Source organism: Bos javanicus, chromosome 4 (genome assembly GCF_032452875.1).
Source record: "Bos javanicus breed banteng chromosome 4, ARS-OSU_banteng_1.0, whole genome shotgun sequence".
Classification (NCBI taxonomy): Eukaryota; Metazoa; Chordata; class Mammalia; order Artiodactyla; family Bovidae; genus Bos; species Bos javanicus.
The window spans coordinates 47,418,736-47,426,775 of record NC_083871.1 but is presented as its reverse complement, the minus strand read 5'-3'; the positions used below and the strand labels follow the sequence as shown (position 1 = coordinate 47,426,775).

At 48.2% G+C, this 8,040-nt stretch overlaps 1 protein-coding gene across 10 annotated transcripts in view; it reads left to right on the top strand.

The window, feature by feature from the left end:
- ATXN7L1 (ataxin 7 like 1) overlaps nucleotides 1-8,040 on the top strand; it is a 264,507-nt gene that overhangs the window by 80,085 nt on the left and 176,382 nt on the right. The window lies entirely within an intron of this gene.

The window sequence follows — 8,040 nt, the reverse complement described above, 5'->3', positions numbered from 1 at the left end:
GCCGTCCCAGTGGCCTGAGTGCTTTGGACACTGACTCCTGGGGGCATTAAGCAATTCCTGCCACTGCCCTCTGGCTATGCCAAGTGGACGCATCTCATAACAGAGCCAAATGGCACGTTTACCTCAGAGCTCTGGCGGCATCATCTGGGTGGTGGTTGTAATCATTGGAGGGCGTATGCAGGACTCCATAGCCTTGAAAAATAGCCTCAGGGAAAAAAATGTCACCATCTCTCTGCCAGTTACAGATAAACCATGATCAGAGCCAATTCTCCTTTGCACTCAGAGCCACTGACAAGTGCCACAGGATCCAGGGCGGGTCTCATCATAGACCCTCTGAATAGGAGTCAACTCAGCACTGCTGTGGGACTCACCGAGCTCCCCAGGCACTGGGATGGCCTCACGTTCCTGGCCACAGTCTCACAGATTCTGAGTCGGTCCCTCTTCTTCATTCCCAAATCTTCAAGCAGAATTGATGGAACCCTACCCCCAGAGCGGAGCAGGAGCTGGCATGTCTCGGGTGAGAGTCTTCTTGACCCTGCGCCCCTAACTGCATGTTAGATGGCATTTGTAGCAATACCTAAATAGCTGAGGCCTGCCCTGGGGGCAGTCTCATGGAGGCCTCTGTCTGTGTCTCTTCAAATGTTACGGTTCCTACGTTCACGAGGCGCTGCTGGTAGGCTACTTCATAGACTCGAGGTCCACAACATGTCATCTAAGAAATCACCCAGGTCGCTGTGCTGGGAAGGGTGGAGCATCTCTGTGGTGCATGTGCCTGGCCCTACCCAGTTGATTTTTAAATTAATCTCCAAAAAGTGATGGAAAGCCTAATGGGAAGTGCTGCTTGCATCATTGTTCTGGGTTTAGCAGGGCTGTGAAAGCCCCTGGTGTGCATGGTTTGACTCCCACAGACAGCTAAGGACCCCGGCCGCATCCTGTCCCTTTGCCCTGAGCTCTTGGTCTTGTTTTCCTCAAGATGGAATGAAAGCCTCTGGGCCCATGAATCTCAAGAAACAAGATGGCGGACGTGGGTGTGCCTCAGAGCAGCCTCTTTTGAAGTCTACAGTCTATTCAGATTTCAGAGAGAAAGCTGAATTCAAGGAGCGCTTCGATTCATACTTCCACTTTGCTCCTGCCACATGAACAGAACTGTGCTGAAGGAGGGAGACACGGGGCTGTGTGCGAAGCATAGTCCTTGTCCTCATGCAGTTCACAGTGCAGCCCCTGAAAACCAGCTGATGTTTTTTGCTATTGTCTAAGTTCTTTTTTTCTTCTTTTCATTTAGTTTTGTAAAGCCATGTCTCACCCTTGTCACTCAAAAATGTAGCCTTCAAAACCATCAAACAGGCTGAGACTGAGTTAAGTCCACCTCAGAGCCCCGCAGTGCTCAAAACTAGAATGCTTTCTAAGATAGGAGGAGAGATGATAGAGATAAAAACATAGAGATGGTAGACAGATAGAGGTAGATATGATAGACAGGTATGACACAGAGGTAGGTGAGATGAGAGACAGGGATAAGACAACTATGATAGATCAAGATAGATGATTATTTCAACTTCATTTTTACTTTATATTGAGGAATAGTTGAATTACAATGTTGTGTTAGCTTCAGGTGTACATACAGCAAAGTGGTTCAGTTATATGTATATTCATTCTTTTTCAGATTCTTTTCTCACGTGAGTTATTATGGAATATTGAGTAGAGTTCCCTGTGCTATACAGTAGGTTCTTGATGATTGATAGAAGTGATAGATGCTATCATCTGTATAGATACCATCTCTGCGAGTAGGTGGGTAGTAAGATAGATAGTCAGCCTTCACTAACTCCTCCTAAAAATAAACCACTCAGATTTTATGCTCTATTTACCTCTTCCAGGGATTTTCCTTGTAACGTGGGTGTGGCATCCTCCCGCATTTGTCTCCTGACACACTCCCTGATGGACCAGCCATCATAACTGAGGAGCTGGAAGGAAACTAAGGGATGAGTTAGTCCATCCTGCAGACTCAGCTTGCCACAACAAGGAAGTGGACCATCCTATTCTAAAAGACAGGAAAGGAAGTGTTTTCATTGATTTCCCTTGACCCATTTAAGTTGTTCTTCACAGCATTGTTCTAGTCAATCTGGAAATTCTCTTTGACCATAACATGTCTTAAAAGGAATAGCATCACTTCCTCATCCTCAAACCTACTGTTTCTTCCCTGAAATATGGTACCTACTTCCCCGTCACTCACATCTCTCTTGGATAGGCGTGGGAAGAGGGAAGACATTACAGACTGTGGCCGGAGACCCTACCTGGACCCTGGAGAGGCCCCGGGATGGAGGTGGAAGGAGTCACCCCTAAATCCTCTGGAAACCAGCTTTACACGCTCAAGCTGTTAACGTTCTCTGGTGAGGGAGGCCCAGGAGAGGAAAAGCCTATTCCACAGAAACAAAGCAAGGCCTGCTGAAGAAGTCTTGAGGGAAAAAGCCCAGGGAGGCCTCCTGATTTTATGAAAACAAATATTATCTTAACTGTAGTTCTCAAGTGGACAACAACCTGGGCATAAAGATTTAAGTGAGCATTTAAGCTTGTAAGTGACTCAGGCAGGAGAACCTGGGAGGGAAGGGAGCCTGTGGTGACATGTGGCCTTTCCAGAACATCGTATGCCCCTCCACTTGTCTGGTCTTTTAAGTGTAACTAGGCAGGAAAGCCCAGGGAGGGACTAGAATCTTCCCCAATGTGTTGATGCTTCTCTTCTCTCTCTAATTGAATTGTAGTGAACTAAACAGTCTCTGGGGCTTCCCAGGTGGTGTTAGTGGTAAAGAACCTGCCTGCCAGAGCAGGAGACATAAGAGATACAGGTTTGATCCCTGGGTCAGGAAGATCCCCTGGAGGAGGGCACAGCAACCCACTCCAGTATTCTTGTCTGGAGGAGAATGTCTCCCATGGACAGAGGAGCCTGGCAGGCCACAGCCTATATAGGGTCACAAAGAGTCAGACATGACTGAAGTGACTTGGCTCACCTGTAAACAGTCTTTACTTCCAGGTCCTTGTTGAACATGCTGTACCCATCCTGTCCCTGATACAGAACTTCTCCCTGGCCGGGCCAGAGCATGGGGGCTGACTTCGTGAGGGACTAATGGGGGTGTCCTCTCCATGCAGCTTATCTGTAAGCCCAAGCACCCCTTGCTATAAGAAGTGCTTTAGCCAGGTTACTGTTTCAGGACTCAGCATCCCACCAAAATGGTTACATGTTCCTCATCTGTCTTTTGGACCAGAGGTGGGGTGGTCAGGCCAGAAACCAGCAGCCTGCTAGGCTGAAACAACAGACAAGTTTGCTGGACAGGGAGGAGCCTAGGTGTCCTGCAGCTGCTCAAGAGAGAGAACTAGGGCTGACTTGCCATCCCTGGGAACATTTTTAGGGGTTGCAATTGTCATCATTGAAGCCTAAGCCAGGAGCAGGCACAGGGGAGCCCTTTGTGCTGTGGTTCTCTTGGCCACCAACGTCTTCACTGCCCAGCAGCCACTCAGATCCTCCACCAGGCTGGTCTTAGATGGCTCCTTGTGCCTTGGGCTGAGCCTGGCTGCTGCGCTGATCCAGACCTGAAACGGGGAGGGTGGGAGGAGTCTGGAGCTTTGAGGCCCTGTATCACCTACTTTCCTGATGTCCCCAGGGTGAGGGAGCACCCCTATGCCCATCCCAAACTCTGTCTTTGGGGGGGGCATCACTGTGGGTGGGGTGGGGAGTAGCCATGGTTTGTTGGAGAAGGAAGGAGCCAGGATGGTGGGGACAGGTATCAACCACTCTACACAACGTAGAGGATGCGATGGTTGGATGACATCATCAACTCAGTGAGCAAACTCCGGGCGGTAGTGAAGGACAGAGGAGCCTGGTGGGGTGCAGTCCATGGAGTCGCGAAGAGTGGGGCATGGCTTGGCAACCGAACAACAACACAAGAGTGGCCACCCCGCGCATGCCTCCTCCTTAGCTTCAGTACTTGTCTTCAAAAGAGCTCCAAGAATGAACAAAGAGATGTAACTGTTAACCTCATGATCTTAGTTAGCAGCATGGATATTAGGACAACTTATTGTCATTTACAACTTGCCCCTTTGACAGAAGAGAAAATGAAGGAATATGGGAAGTAAATCAACTTCTTGGGAACATCAGCCTTGTTAGCTTATTAATGTTTATTAAGTGGCCACCATGCATCAGACTGTTTGGCTAAGGACGTTTTTAAGTCATGATTTCTGTAAGAAGATCACAGTCTGGTGAGAGGGGTGTAATCCAGTGACTCCAGTACAGCCTTAAGAAAACTCTGGTCATATTGCTGAGGGCCAGGAGGAAGGGGAGGAGGGAGACCCTGCCTCCCCTCCAGGCACATCAAAGGAGTCTTCCCCGAGGAGTGGATGGTGAGTTGGAGACTCTACATACTTACTTTGTGCCAGCCTCTTCACAAACATGTCATTTTACCCCTGATGAGAAAACAAAAGCTTAGAGGGGGTTATCGAGCCAAACAGCAGGGTCAGGACTTGAACACAAGGCTGCCTGACTCCAGAGCCCTGCTCTCAGGCACCACATTTGAGCAGGCTCACCTCTCGTGGTTTTCATTCTCAAGTCTGGGTTCAGATCACCTCCCAGGTCCAGCCTCATACTGTCTCCCTTCCTTCGTTTTGCTTCAGGGTATGACTGGGAGCTGAAGGGGAGCCTGGGGGAGGGGCTGGTCTGGGGGATCCTCTCAGCTCCGGGACCCTGTGCAGTCTGCTGGCCTTGATACCCCATGAGACCGTGTCTGTAAAGGCCCTCCTCCTGCGGAGGGAGGGATGGGCTGTCTTTCATGGCCATGTGGGCTGGCTGGGGTTTGTGGGGTGGGTGGGAGGTGAGAGAAGCAGGAGCAGGGGTGGAGTTTGGGGCTGGGATTGGGAGGGGTCAGTTCAGGCAGCAGACTGGGCAGCTTCTACCTGCTGTGGGGCCCGTTCCTGGCTCAGCCTTGCCAGGATGTGCCTTGTGGCCCAGCCTCAGTGAGAACAGACTGGGGCTTTTGAGTCCTTGGTTTGTAAGAGAAGGCCCTGTGCCTGCCACCTGCACCCACCCTCCTCACCCACCCTGAAAGCTGGCCGGCACTGCGCACTGCTTGCTTTTCTAGTCCTCCTGTTTCAGTTTCCCTTTCCAGATTTCATTGTTTTTGAAGCCTTCAGTCAGGCCATGAGTTTTCAGAAATCTGAAAAATGGAAAGTGAATGCATTTTTTGTTGTTGTTGAATTTTCCTTAAGGGAAGTTCAATACTCTGCTGGGGGAGTGGCAGGTGTCAGGTCAGAGGTCACTGCTTTGAAGGCCCCCAAATTATTTTGTTCTGTGACTTTAAGGAGAGTTTGGAATTGGGGGACACACAGAATCACACAGCCATGAGAGCAAAGGAGAAAAGTTCCCCCCACCTCACACTTTCTATTTGACACAAGTGATTAAAATGCAGCTGAAAAGTCTACTAGCAGAGAGAAAAGACACATTAATAAAAACTGGATAATGAGCATATTAAGATTAATGGGAGAAAGGAAGGCATTCAGGACCAGCTTCTCCCACCATGAAAGGTACTTCTCCTGAGTGGCATCTCTGTCTAAATGTGAATCCACTTGGAGGCAGCCATGTGTGTCCTTGAATCACAGTTGCCGTTCTTCCCGATAATCTCCCCTGTCCTGAGTTTATGTAATTGGAAGCCCACAAATCAAAACCACTGCCAGCCGAGTTCATCTTTTTGGTAGCTTTCCAAGGGAGTCCAGTGGCACTGGCTCTCCAGCCACCATCACACGGTTGTCACATCCAGAGTTCCCATCACAGTCTGTGGATCCATTCCGTTAACCACCACGGGCAGAGGCTCACACTTACCTTCCTGCAAAAGATTCAGTGTGGTGAAATCACATAATCTGTTTTTTCCATTATGTTGTGTTTTTTTAGAGTCAGTTCAAAAGGGAAACTCAATTTTAAAAGTATATGAAACTATTGTTATACTAGAGTCATATGCTACCTTGACATTTTCATGATTTCTATAGCAACCGGGGTGGTTTCAGAACCCTGAAAAAGACTTTGGGGGAACCTGAGGCCATTTTCTGGGGCTTTTTTTGTTTTTTTTTTCAAGAAATTAAAATTCAATATTGTCTACTTTGCTGTCTTCCTTTTCCCTACTGTGGGATCTTCTGAGCGAGTGCAGGCATCACTGCTGAAGCTGCCCACCCCCCAGCCCCCGGCCTTCAAAGGCAGTCTGCTTCCAGCTGCTTCTGTGTGCAGCCTTTGCTTAACTTGGCCTTCCCACTTGCAAAAGGAAGGAATCCCTCTTTCTTAAGCGTTTTATCTTTTGAACTCTCACCAGTTGTTGCTTGGTAATACCCAGGTCTTGAGCTTTGGAAGGTTCCAGGGGCAAATTCAAAAGTGCACAGAATCTAGTGTGATCCTGCAGCCACAAAACCAGTTGTCTTCCCATCATAGAAACAAATCCTGTACAAATAGCTAATTGGACATGTCACCCTGCCTTTTCCTTTACTTCAGCCATTTTCACTAAGTGAATATTGGGTATAAAGGAAAATTTATACACAACTTTGCTTGTCTGAAGTGTTCCCTCAGAAGGCCATTTATAAAATGCTGCTCCTCCTAGTCTGCCAATTTCTTTCTTTCTTTTTTTAAATTTATTTGTTTATTTATTTGGCTGTACCAGGTCTTTGTTGCGACATGCAGGATCTTTAGCTGTGGCATGCAAACTCTTAGTGGCTGTGTGTGGGATCTAATTTTCTGACCAGGGATGTAACCCGGGCCTCCTGCATTGGGAGCACGGAGTCTTAGGCACTGGACCACCAGGCAAGTCCTGCCAATTTCTTTTTCAGTATTGACTTAAGAAATGGGTCATTAACTACACCAGGAAATCAGTTACTTTTCTACCTTTGTAGCAACTGTGCTGGTGTCCTAAACTGCGTCTCTTCTTCCTGCCGAGCTGGGCTCTGTCCCTTCCATCCCTCCTCTGCCATCTGGGAGTGGGAGGGGGCAGAAGGTGAGGAGTGGGTGGGTGTTTGGGGGAGGTGAAGCTGTGAGAGCCAGAAAAGACCTGTGGGGAACCTAAGTGCTGTCGGGAGGCAGACCCAGGATGCCAGGAAGTTGGTAACATGAATAAGTGAAAGTGAAAGTTGCTCAGTTGTGTCCAACTCTTTGCAACCCCATGGACTAGGGCCTGCCGGGTTCCTCTGTCCATGGAATTCTCCAGGCAAGAATTCTGGAGTGGGTAGCCATTCCCTTCTCCAGGGGATCTTCCTAGCCCAGAGGTCGAACCCAGGTCTCCCACATAGCAGGTGGATTCTTTACCGTCTCAGCCACCAGGGAAGCCACTGAGAATAACCTGTGTGTGATCCATATATAAGTTGCATTAATTTGATAGTCTGAGCCTAATCTGTGAATAAGCTCCAGGAATAACCCTTAAAGAGTAAGCATTATATTGTCAGACATTGAAAAGAACTTAATTCTCCACTCCCTCATCACCACTCCCCCATCCCCAGCCCCCTTATCATCACCAGAGCTGAACAAGTTGTAGCCTTTTTGTGCTCATTTGATACAGAAAATGATCAGTATGTTTACCTGTCTCTGTTGTGCATATGTTTTGGGGCTAATGATCAATACCATTATCATAAGTTTATATTAACATATTAATTTCCTCTCAAGTTCACAGAAGCCTTTCAGCATCCGATGTGGTAGATAACAAATATAAACTTCTCCATTTTGATAACTAGGGAAATTGATCCAGGGAAGAGTGAAGCCAGAGTAGATGCTGGTCAGTGGTGTGCTGGTGAGTGTTTTCACAGCCAGCTCTCCAAGAGAAGCAGCCCTGGTTTATAATGGATGCTGATTCCCATGGTGTAAATACTCCCACCTTGGCTGATTCAGGCCACAGACATGCCTCACTGAATGCAGACTCGGGAAGAAATACAGTACAGCTCCTGTGAGCTGCAGTGTATAACTGGCACTAATAATTCAGTTCATGGCCTCAGACTCCCAGGTAAGCACTGAGGACCATCTCTGACCTCTGTAAA